The following is a 13,670-nucleotide window of genomic DNA, read 5'->3' as shown; positions in this document are numbered from 1 at the left end:
GAATTCTCGTGATAATAATAAAGTATCTCGTGTTTCAGGTGTGAGGAGCGAAATATATAATGAAGTGGAGGATAGGCAACGTATTCGGAACATCGTGCAAGAAATTTATGGACCTACGGTCCATGAAGTGTACCGCCTGGAGTTTCAGAAAGCCTACCCTAGGGAATACGACCAGCGATACCCATTTCCTCACAATTTTAGAATTCCAGATTTTTCTTTATTTTCAGGTGAAAGTGGACAATCTACCATCGAGCATGTTGCCCAATTTTCATTCCAATGCAGCGGGATTAGTGCGGAGCAAGACTTTGATATGCTTCGTTTACGTTTATTCCCCGGATCACTAACTGGACCGACTTTCACTTGGCATACGACATTACAACCTGAATCTATCAGAAGCTGGGGTCGCATGGAACAATTATTTCATGCTCAGTTCTATCGAACTGAGCCCGAGGTATGTGTCACCGAACTATCTCGTATGGTTCAGCGCTCTGGTGAGTCCGTTGAAAGTTTTATTAATCGTTTTAATAAAATGAGGCATAGATGTCGAGTTAATATTCCTGAAATAGAGTTTGTTAAAATTGCTCAACGTGGCTTAGAGTTTGAAAATAGGAAGAAATTCCAGGGCATTGATTTTTGTGATTATTACGAACTTGTTGCTAAAGTGTCAGAATATGAAGAATTAATGCGTGAGGATAATCGTAGGAAGAAAAACTCTGTAGGTAGTTACCATCAGGATATAGAAACCAATGAGGCACATGAGGTAGCTATAGCCGAACTAATTAGAACATGATCCCGCGTTTGTCCAATGTTAGCAAAAAGTCCAAAAGCTCTCGAAGTGGTTAGACGAAATATGAATGTGCAATATATATTTGATGTTTCTAAAACCGAGGAACTTTTTGATTATTTGTTAAAGGAAGGTTTTATCACCTTACCTCATGGACATATTATTCCGTCTAGAGATGACACCCGTGGAAAGACTTATTGTAAATATCATGATAGTTGGAGCCACAATATGCAATCTTGTGTTGTCTTTAAGAATGCCGTGCAGGACAGAATAAACAAAGGCGTGCTTAAATTTCCTGAAAAGAAAGAAAGCATGTTGATTGACGAAGATCCATTTCCAGCCGCCACCATGATAAATGCGACTTCCATCGAGATACCACCTCATAGATGTGATGTCTATAGCAACACCTCGAACACAAAGGAAAGTCACTTCGGTCACCCAAAAGCAAGGCGAATTTGGGTACCAAAAGGAACCTTTCAACCCGTCAAGGAGAATGAAGAAAACCCTAGGAGAAAACAAAAGCCGAAGAGTAAAAATGGCACAAACCAAGGCCAACCGCGTTTCGTCACTCCATTGACACACGTTCCTACTGGTAAATGGTTCGTCAACCGACATAAAAAATTCCCACAACCTTTCTCAAAAAATGCAAAAAGAAGAATAAGAAAAAGAGAGGTAGAAAAAAGAAGGAAAAATGAAACGGACTTGTCTAGTGTCGATTCTAGCAACGTTTCGAAAGAAAAGATACAAGAAAAGAAAAAAGTGGAAATTCGTGTCGGAGACTTTGTGATCCAAGTTGGATGTGCGGCTACTTCTTTGATTTTACCAATAAATTTCAAAAGTGAAGATCCAAAGGAGGAAAGAAATGAAGTCCAAGAAGAACGAAGAAGTAGTGTTACAACACAAGCTTCATCGGAAGATCGGATGAAGCAAGTTTATTTTGATAAACCCACTTCGAAGATGACATAACACATCAAGCCATTGTACGTCAAAGCGCATATTGATGGCAAGCCGTTGTCGAGGGTTCTAATTGATAATGGATCAGCCGTTAACATCATACCATTAAAGATGGCACTAGCTCTCGGGAAATCCGTAAGTGACATAATGACAACAAAAATTTCTGTTTCAACTTTTACTGGTGAAGTCGCTAAAACCTATGGGGTTTTACCTGTGCAACTTACTGTCGGTACCCAAACCACTAAATCTGCATTTTTTGTGGTGAATTGTACAGCAAGTTATCAAGCTTTGCTCGGTCGAGATTGGATTCACTCCAACTCATGCATTCCGTCATCCTTGCACCAGCTTTTGCTATTTTGGAAAGGAAATGACGTTGAGGTGATTCGGGCAAACAAAAAACCATTTGAGACACATTCAGATATGGTGGAATCTCAGTTATACGAAGATAACATTGGTCCAATCAAGATCGAGACCAAAGGCAAGAACAAGTCATGCACCGATCAGGTGAAAAGCATCTTCAAGAAAAGCATCTTCAAAAAAAGCACCATTGTGCCTTACCGTAGGTAAATTAGCAGTGAGCCTATCATTGAAGAAGTTCCATGATGTTATTACAACCAAAGGAAAAAGCCGTGGCATCGATCGCTATAGAAAAATTAAAGATGCATCAAGTGGTGGAGAAATTGTACGAAGAAAGCGAGGTCGACAATGTGGGGGTAGAGGAAAGTAGTGACCTCCGTGAGTTCCATGGAATTAATTTTGCACGAGGAGGAAATTCACCTCCAAGATTTGAAGATGGCCGACCCTAAGTTGGAAGATGAAAGATCGATGGCCGTTGATCCATTAGAAGAAGGTAATTTGGGAACTGAAGCCAAGCCTCGTATCACGTTTGTTAGTGGATTATTGCGCGCTAGTTTGAAGGAAGAAATTGTGAAATTGCTTCATGAGTTTAAAGATTGTTTCACGTGGAGCTACGACAAAATGCATGGACTTGACAAACATGTGGTTGAGCACAAGTTGCCAATTAAACCCGAATTTAAACATTTCCAACAAGCGACACGATGAATGAGCAAAGAAGTGGAGGCGAAAGTCAAAGAGGAGATTGAGAAACTTCTCAAGGCTAAATTTATTTGACCGGTAAGATATGCGGAATGGCTTTCCAATGTCGTTCCCGTGGTGAAGAAAAATGAAAAATTACGCGTATGTGTTGATTTTCGTGATTTGAATTTAGCCACACCGAAGGATACGTAATGCCTATTGCAGACATGTTGGTGGATGTTGTGTCAAAGAATGAGTTGATTTCTCAATGTGATTGTTGTTGGGGTTTAGTGTCATATAGTCAATTGTTGTAGGATATAAACCAGCTATAAATGAATTTTTCTTTTATATTATTTGTTTTAATAAGATATAGTTTTCAACCATATAAAGGCAATTACTTTTAAGAACTAAATAAGTCAAATAAAAGAAAATCCTTAAGTTTATTTAAAGTGATTATAAAGTGTTCATACAAGCATGAAGTGAGACAAAACATTATAATAAACTAATAAACTTAAAACCACCCCAAGTCAAGTAATATGTTTGAGTAGGGATTGACATAATACAACTGCTGAGACTTGCATGTAATAATGTCTTCTGTTATGAACAGAGAGCTGATCTCACAAGCTTCAGGTATGTAGATATCTAGACAGTTACATGGATCCGGTGAAGGAGTTCATTAGGATTGGGGACCCGAATTGAGATAACAGGATGGATGGATTTATCCTATGTCACATGTCATCACATTGGTATTAGTAGGTATAAGTAATCCTCAGACTCAAAGGAATATTAATTAGTGATTCTGGATAATGGAATGTGATACTTTGACTCTGTTCAAACACGATCCATAACAGGGAGGACCTTGGGGTGTGTGCGGGCAGGCATTTGGGTATCACACGAAGTAATTGCAGAATAGTTAATATTGGATTGAGCATTCGTCACTCTTGATAAATGAGAGATATGTCCAAGGATCGCTTGTGGAAGACTTGACTCTAAATCCTTGCAAGGTGATGGATTAAGAGTTGAAATGGAGATTTCACTTAATCTATCTATTCGGAGTTAACTCTACCTGTACAAGTAAAATGAACGTCTTGCTATATGTGACTTGACATTATCCATAGTCATAAGATTCGTTCGAGGATGTAGTTGATGAAGGATCGAATTATACTTGACCTAATACGGAAAGGTCAACGACGGAATCAACCTGTCTTCTTATAGCTCTGGGGGAATGTTTATGGTTCTACTATTCACAGTCTGCGCACTCATTCCGATATACAAAGATTGAATGTAATTTTGGGAAATTAATTCAATGGTTGTATACGGTTAGTAGCAATAAGAACCTAATGGGTCACACATAAGACTTAGAACCAAAAGAGGATATAATAGTAATTAATGAATGGAATATTAAAATTGTTTTAATTCCAACTATATGGGGGCCGAAATTTATATGTGTACTTTATACATATATTAATTAATTTACTTAGACAATTATAATTGGATTATAGTTATGGTTAAATTAATTATAGGATAAATAAGTTGTTCTATCTATTATATTTAGATATAATTGTAGATAATATTAATAGAGTATTATTTAGAATAAAACTCTATTTAAGTAACCTAATTCTATCTAACTAGGGTTTAGATACAAGAGACTATAAATACCCCCTTATATGTTGAATTTCGGCAAAGCATACATTCACCACCTAGGGTTGAATTTCGGCCAACACTATAGAGGAAGGAATTGATTCCGCTCGTCTCCATTCGATTAATTTCTATCTCTGTTCTCTTCTCTTTGATCTTGTGTTGATTTATTGGAGATAATCTTTATCGATTGTTATTCCCTGGTTGAGATTCTAATCACTTTGACTCTCTGTTTTTGTTTGTGCTCGTGAAACTCGGAGTAAGAGTTGTGGGCACTTCATTTGCAACTATAGATAGAACGACATCTGAGGTATTTCATTCTATCTTGGTTAAAGGAAATAAGTAAAATTTTTTATATTTCCGCTGCCTTGTGTTTGCCTATTTTCCTTCAGTGGTATCAAAGCCTGCGTTAAATCCGTTATTTCATATATGAATAATATTAAGTTTTTTTCAATCAGATTGAATAGATTTATTGTTAGGTTAATTAATCTGTTAATTAATCTAAGGATAAAAGTAATTTTAATTATTTGATAATTAAATATGGTTACGTATAAATCCTAGTTTAATTATTGAAACGAGATTTTGTTAGGTTATTTAAACAAATGGTTGATTTGTCTAAATTGATCTAAAACACGGACTCGACTCTTAGGAATCTGGTTGATCATGCTGTTATTCAACGTTTCAGTACTCAAACCGCTAATTTGTGGGCGGCAGCAATTGTTAATACGATTCAGGCTCTATGGCTTGCTCGTAATAGGTCTATTTTTTAGGATGAGAGGGTTGATACTTCCGTCACGCTGAGACGGATTTGGGAAGCTGTTCGTGAATCTGCTCACACTAGACGGGGCTCTATTTGGAATTTGCTAGTTGAACTTCAAATCTTAGGTGAGATCGGGATTGAAAAGTGTCTTGCTAAGGCTCCGCACATTACTCCGATTTTTTGGCAACCATCTCCGGGGGATTGGATTAAGATCAATACTGATGCATCTGTCACGGGTGCTCCTGGTCCTGCGGGTTGCGGAGGTATTTATCGCTCGCATACTGGCCTGTACCTTGGTGCGTTTGCCTTTCCGATGAAAGTTCCTTTGCTTATCTTGCTGAACTATCTGCTGCCTATCAGCAAAGGTTGGCGGAAAATTTGGCTTGAAAGCGACTCAATGTATGTTGTGCAGATGTTCAAATCTAAATCTTGTTTGGTTCCTTGGTTGCTTAGACAAAAATGGTTCACCTGTTTAAATCAGATCGATTTTGTGGCTTTTGTGGTGTCTCATATTTTTCGTGAAGGAAATCATGTTGAGGACTCGCTTGCAAATTATGGACGGACGGCAATAGCATCGACTTGGTGGGATGTTGTAACGGACTTTTGTGGATCGGTCTTTTTTCATGATCGTGTAGGACGTTGTGTTTATCGCTTTTCCTAATTCTTTGGCTTCATTTTATTCTTTATTCTTTTTGTATTATGACATTTATTTACTCTTTTAATGAATTTGATTTAGGGCTTTAGATAACACCTAAATTATTGAAAATTGTTTTCATGAATATAATAAGGTTAAGACTTAAACTAACCTAGAATAATTGGATGAGTCACTCATGTTATTCAAAGCTGGTAGGCAATATGGTTGGGATTAATAATAAGATGTATTAGTTACTAATGTGGTTAGTAACCCAATAACCTAGGAATCATATAGTTGATGTGATTGATTATTCAAATCTACCTATCGAATGAGGCTAGGTTGTTGACTCACTCAAGGCAAAACTTCACTAGATAAGATCCTAGCTCACTAAAGAGTTTGTGAAACTCTTTGAATTAATATTGAGGGTTATTAATTTGGAAAAATAGTGGGAGCAATTTAAAATAAATTAAAAGTCCTATGTTTTAAATTGATATACTTTAAAGCAAATGAATAACATACGTCACTCTTTCTCACTCTCAGGTTATATTAATACACACTCCTAAAATCATGACTAAAACCAATCTGCAAAATATACTTACCGATAACAAACTGAATGATTCAAACTTCACTGACTGGTATCGCAACCTCAAAATTGTTTTGAAGTTCGATAAGATAGGGTATGTACTAGATACACTGATACCCCCTACCCCAGCTGATGATGCTCCCATTGAAGAGATCGATGTTTACCAGAAGCATCAGTCTGATGATGATCATGCAGGATGCATCATACTTGCATCTATGACACCAGAACTGCAGAGGCAACATGAGGAGATGAATGCCTATTCTATTGTCATGCACTTGAAGGAGCTGTTCGGGAAACAGACTCATTGCGAACGCTATGAGATAGCTAAACTGTTATTTCGTTGTAGGATACAAGAGGGCACATCTATTATGACACACTGTGTTAAGATGATCGACAAAATTTTAGGATCATGGAACGTTTTTTATCTAAGCCAAAACTCGCATAAACGGGACAACATCAATAAAAATAAATAATTAAATAAAATATGGTACATCATATTTCGACACATACAACAAAAAAAATTGGATTAAAAATCAGCAGCAAATTTGAATTCAATCAACACAACCAACAAGAAGTTCAAGAAGAAGTGATTGAGAAGATGAAGGCAAAGAATTTAGAAACAGTAAAAATAAGGGACCAACCTGTGAAGGATGCGAATTGAGCAGAATGTTTAGCGAGGAAGAACTCAGAAGAAGAGTCCTTGCCGGGGGTTGCATTAGTGAAGAATCAGCAACAATAGAACTGAAAGTGAAGGTCGGAGAAGTCGATAATGTGTTGATGTCACTGAGGCTCGAGACTCTTTTGATACCAACATCTTCATTTTTTCTCGTTTTGGCATCTTCATGAGCCCCCCACCATCATAAACCAAAAATGAGCTCTCACTTGGTTTGTTTTCCATCTTACGGATCCCAGGGTCAGGCCCTTTGATCCCCTCTCCCTCATTGACTACTTCTTCCACCTGCTCTTCACTTTCCACCTCCTCTTCATCCTCAGATTGCTCATTCATACGAGCATAAATCACTGGAATGTCGATTAGCATTTTCTCCTATTTGATCAAAGTCCTAGGGGACATTTTCGTTCTATTACCTTGAGAAGCCGACTCGTCTTCAGTTAAGTCGATAGGATTGGTGTTGGTGTTATGAAAGCCAAGACCAACCCTATGGTTTCATCCCGAGCGCCTTGTATTCATGTCATAAATCAGCCCACCCGATGTCACCTTTGTAATTTGCTCCGTGGGATTGGGAAATGTTGTCATTACAGGCCACAAAGTCCTTAATTCTTCCCTTGAACTTCCACTCGCATCTGCCAAAAGCAAATAAAAGAGAATTTTTAGAATAGAAGGATGAAATTGAAAACATTAAAAAGTCAAAAGAAAAATGATAAAAATAAAAATTAAAGGTGAGAAACAGAATAAGGAAAATAAAAAGAGATTAAGAGTCTAGAAGTTTACCAGTAGGAGGCATACACGAGTTAAAGACAATGCTCCACCAAGAATCAAAACTCGGATAATCCGGATGAAGAAAAATTATCCCATTGGATCTCTCCACACCCGTCTCAGCCTCTGCTAGAGTAACTGTGATGTCATCCTCATTTCCCCCATGCCTTTCTTGACTAGAGGGAAATGGTAAAGGCCCAAGAATGCCGTGGAACAAGCCAAATTGTCGAGCCCATAAGCAAGGAGCATATAAGACCATCCCTGTAGTCGATGTTCGTGAACTTCGGGTCTTAGACGTACCATGATGCAGCTTCCATGTCAAGCAGAACAGTTTCCACCACTGGCGGTCCTTTTTACTAGTAGCATGAAAGAAAGTCCTGGCACATGGAGGCAAGTATGAATCACTCCGAGTTGAGCAAATGAGCAAGTCATTGAGAGATGAAGGGATCCTGGTCCGGAAATAGCGAAGCACCTCTTTCAAACTCAAGTCAGAAGAGTGGTAGCACATGTCAATTCCTAGAAATTGAGACTCGGGCCTGTAATTCCATGTTGACAAATGAGGGAAATAAGCAAAGAGCCACAGCTGGAGGAGCCACAAGCCGCCTTTCAACTTGGAAAATGGTTGATTTGTCACTGCAATGGACAAACGGTGATAAGTGTTGGCCAGTAGCATCGCTCCTAAGGCGAGTTTCTGCCCCGTCACCAAGGCCTTAGCAATCACGAGCACTTCCAAAGTCGGAGAACATCCCATGGGCTCAAAAACCCATTGGCTCAAGAGAATCCAAACGAAAACCAGGTGATCATCTTCAGTAAAATTTTCCTTATTTGCAAGATTAGTTATCATAGCATCATAGATTCTCGAACCCTTTCCTATCACATTTGGGAAAGCTTCACATGTAACCCGACTCGGAACTTCATCTCCAAAAATCGGCAGCCCGGTAATTGCCACCACATCTCTCAAGGTAATAGACAGGCTCGAGAGGTAGAATCAAAGAGTTGCAATGAGACGACCAAAAATTGAGATTTCCCTCTAATACCGTGGCAACTATGGTAATCTCATGAAGCGAAAAATAATCGAGACCAGCTATGCCCATATGTTCCTAAGCGGTTGCGTACGTACCTTCGATCTTCTTAACGAGATCATTCAACTCCTTAAAGTAGAGAGGGAAAATGAGGGACTTCTTGGTTGAATGGAGCTCTCGAGTATTGACATTTAAAGCTAAATCCTGATCACTTGCAAGTGGAAACGGAGGAGGTAGCAGTGTATCGGACTCAGCAGTAGGTCCACATGACATGAGCATGTCCTGCAAATTGAAGAAAGAAATTTCAACAGAGTATCAAAAGGAGAAAAACTTCCATCACATAATTTGTGAAATTGCAACATCAATGTTCATATAAATCTTACCTCGGTGAGTTTCATCTTCTTTCCGAGCCATGAGCCGGGAGAAACCATACAAGCACATGACGAGGAAGCTATCAGAAATATAATGAAATTCGTCAAAATACGGCTTGTAACATCATTCATTTGCATTTGTTTTCACCAAAGATTGATCAATGAATCATAAAAATGATTACAAGAGAAGATCCAGGTAAGAAAAAAAACTGAAAAACAGGGGAACATTAGTCGAGCTCCTGCCGTTAATGGAAGAAATCGACAAAATCAATTTTCTCAGATCATTTGGTTCCAAATTAGTTCCTAAAGCTCATCCACGCAATCTAAATACCACCAGCACCTTCAATTTTGGATTTCACGAACCAAAAATACCCATAATCGAACCTCCATTTTTTCACAGATAGTGGCTAATTTAATTTTTTTTTGTGTTTTAGCATACGTTATAATTTTTACTCTATAGTTATTTTGTTTTAATTAAATTCATTTTGTAACAAAATAAAAATGTGATAAAAAATATAAAAAATATATCAAAATATGACTATAAAAAAGAAAAGAAAAAGAAATAATAAAAATCAGGGGCAAATTTGCACCATTTTTTCAGCAACCCGTCCAACAACTTCAACAATGAAAACGGACCCTGAAACAGCAAGATATTAGATAGTTAGTATTTTTTTCAGAAAGTTCGAGATGTTAGCTTTCCGGAATATAAAAAATGGAGCAAAACGGAGCTATAACGAAGCCGGTAGAATTTTTTAAAGAGCACCCGTGCTGAAAAACAGGTTTGAACTTGTCTACACATTTCAGGAACGTATTTCACGGCATTAACTCCATTTTTTCCGGCTCCTAACTCACCCATGTTCTTTATTTAACTTATGGAAAGGTAATGAGATCATGGATGAGAAATTTAAGGGCCACTAACATGGGATTTGTTGCTCAAAAATCCTATTATAGAGCTCATTTCCTTCTTTCTAAGTCCCTACTCAAAATCAATCAAACACAGAACAACTCAATTTGTCTCTCAAATTCCTTGCCAAAATCGGCCATTTTATCAATCCTTAGGTTTGTAGAAATCGTCCTTTAGCATCTAATTAGTTTAAACGAACTCTCAATTTCCAGAATTCATTCTTCAATCTCCAGTTCCTCAGGAAAGCTTCCAATTTTCAGAAACTTCAAATCCAAAATTCTCTTAGTTTACTCAACCAATTCTCAAATAGTTTTTTGCAATCTCTTAGTTAAGTCATTTAGATCATTACCCAATTCTCGATTCGAGCTCTCTTAGTTTAATCAAAATTCACCATTGTCATCTTCCTCCAAGCTTTAAGCATTTTTCGTGAAACCGAGATCATCGAAACCCCATTTTTGAGTCATTCTCAGTTTACACACTTATTCTAAATCATATTTAGAAGCTTTTTATTGATCTCAATCAATTAAAAAGACCCAGAAATAAGCTTTTGAGTTTTTCATTATTGAAAAATTCATCAAACAACTTTTCTGGTGAGTCGTTTTCCAAATTTTATTTCGAGTTCGTTAGCTGATCATTTTAGTCCAAATTAATTTTAATCTCTTTGTTGACATCAATTCTTGAATTCTCAATTTTTATTTCGTAAAAAATGACCCCCTATAGCCTTTTTAATCGTCCTTAAAACACTATCCACGAAACAGAATTGAACTTTTGGTTTTTCAACCATCAAATAATTATTCTGTCGCCCCATTTTCAATAATTTATTCCGACTCCTTCACTCGATTTTTTTCTGAAATTTCAGTTCCAGACCTTTCCTTCGCACACTAACTTTAAATACTATCCTTCATTTCGCTCAAATCCGATCTCCACAGCCCCCGTAATCGAGCCCGAATGTCCCACAAAAGCATCAGTTTAGTCCCATTTTGCTGCTGACTTGGTGGTAAATTGCTGGTTCAGTCCCTGAACTCTATGAATTGCTCCGAATTCGCCTAGAATTACCCAGACAACGCAACAGCCCCTGAGCCGATTTTCCAGAGTTCCAATCCTCAATTTCACGCATCCCAACGACATCAAAAAGATCGGTTTAATTTTATTTCATCCCGTACATATTTGTTTTTTTATGACTTATTTACATTTCTAATTTTAAAGTTATTATTTTTTTAAGTTGTAATTTTCATGCTTTATTATTATTTATAATACAAAAAACATTGAAAAATATTTACAAAATCAATAAAAATATAAAAGAAAAATAAAAAATTTATATCTTTGTGTTGTTTTATTGCCTTTATTTTTGGTACTTATCTTAAAAAATTGTTTTTTCGACTGACCTGTCAAGTAACGTCGGGGCCCAAGACCGTTGTTTTTATTTTCAGTCATTGTAACGGTCGTCAATCACTTTTCGTTTAGAATTCAAGTAATTTAGGCACATTTTATTTATTTACTTTATTCAATTACCATTTTACCCTTTGAGAACTAGCTTCTCTGGCATGCCCGTATTATTTTTACCATTTTTAATCCCCGCACTCGCGTATCAAGGTTGGAAATTGGGATATTTCGAAAATATCGCCAACAAAACCAAACAGAAGAGATAAATATTCATTCCGATTCTGATTACATTACATTTTCATTCCGATTCCAATTTCGATTTCGAAATTTGAACCAAACGGTTCCTAAGTCTAATAACACTAGTAAGCCCGCGCCTATACAGAATACAGAGAACCCATCCAGCACAAATAAATACTATACTAACTTAGTTATAGACTACTGTTGAAAAATAAAAAACTTGAGCTAAAATTAGTGTTATAATTTATATTTCTTTATATAAAAAAGTAAGAAGTTAAAAATTTGAAAAACTAAAAAAGTTCGAGGGAGAGATGATTTCAGTTTGAATAGAACCGAATGGAACCAAACTGAAATAATCCTATTCGGTTTGAACAGAGCTGAATTAAAATTTGGTTCGGTTTTTAAAAAATTCTCTTGTTTGGTACGACTTTGTTTTGTTTGGTTCGTGGTGTTTGAATTGAACTGGAGCATTGCAAGTAATATTAAATTGTAAGTTTATTGTTAATGTAATAAATGGTAAAAGTTACGAGCAAGCATCTGGTCAATGCGTGAATTTCCAAAAATCGTCTATATTTTTTAGCGACAATACGACAGTTGAGGCCCGCTCTGATGTTTGTAATGAACTCGTGGTTGGAGAAGTTGAGGATATAGGTTTCTATTTGGGGGCGCCTATAGTTGTTGGTAGAAGCAAGATGTAAGCCTTTGGTTTTTTAAAAGACAGAATCTGGAAACGTATCAGTAGTTGGAAAGAAAAATACTTGTGTCGAGCAGGGAAGGAGATTCTCATCAAATCTGTGCTACAATCTATTCCCACCTACATAATGAGCATTTTTCTTATGCCAAATGAGTTCTGTAATGATGTTAATAATATGTTGAACAGGTTCTGGTGGAATTCATCAGGCTCTACATCAGGTGGAATTCACTGGAAGGCTTGGGATAAGTTGTGTTGGCCAAAATCAAATGGAGGACTGGGCTTCCATGACATTCACAAATTTAATCTTGCATTGTTGGCTAAGCAAAGTTGGCGGCTTGTTCAATATCCGAATTCATTGGTTGCTCAATTACTGAAAGCACGTTATTTTCCCAATGTTGATTTCTTACAGGCTTCCTTAGGGCACAACCCTTCTTTCGTATGGCGTAGCATCATGGCGGGTTGTGATTTATTGATTGAGGGGCTGAGACGGAAGATTGGCAATGGAGAGTCCAGTTCCATCTGGAATAGTCCATGGCTTCCTGACGATGAGAATCCATATCCCACGAGTTCGGTTGCTGCATCATTACAAACAGGCCTTGTGAAAGACTTAATGAATGATTATGGGGGATGGAATGAAGAGATCATCAGCAGTAGTTTTAATAGTCGTGATGCTGCAGTTATTCGTTCCATTCCTATCAGACGTAGGAGGGCAGAAGATGGATGGTTCTGGCCGAAGGATAAATCTGGAGCATACACGGTAAGAAGCGGATACTTTCAAGCATTGGGACCAATACCGATGTCTCTGATAAATACAAATCGAATCAACTGGAATTTAATTTAGAACCTGAAGGTAGCACCAAAAATTAAGAATTGTCTATGGAGAATATTTACTAACTGTTTACCAACGCTAAACAACCTTGCATCCCGCCATAGCTCTCTTCCTAATTGCTGCCCCGTTTGTGGCGCATTTGGGGAAAATGAATTTCATGTTTTCATCGGGTGTCCACGGGCGTATCAGGTTTGGCAAATTTTTTTCCAAGATAATCGAATGGATCAGATTACCAGCTTCATTCAGTGGTTTATTAGTCTACTTGAAGATGCAACGAGCGATTATAATCGTATCGCAATGATATGTTGGCAATTATGGAAGGCGCGAAATGACAAAGTATGGAACGATAAGCTTCGCACCCCTGAGGAAATATGTCATTCGGCAGCAACAGAACTTGTGGCTTGGCA

The sequence above is a fragment of the Euphorbia lathyris genome, chromosome 2, assembly GCF_963576675.1.
Source record: "Euphorbia lathyris chromosome 2, ddEupLath1.1, whole genome shotgun sequence".
Classification (NCBI taxonomy): domain Eukaryota; kingdom Viridiplantae; phylum Streptophyta; class Magnoliopsida; order Malpighiales; family Euphorbiaceae; genus Euphorbia; species Euphorbia lathyris.
The sequence above is the reverse complement of the archived record's forward strand: the minus strand, read 5'-3'. Positions refer to the sequence as shown.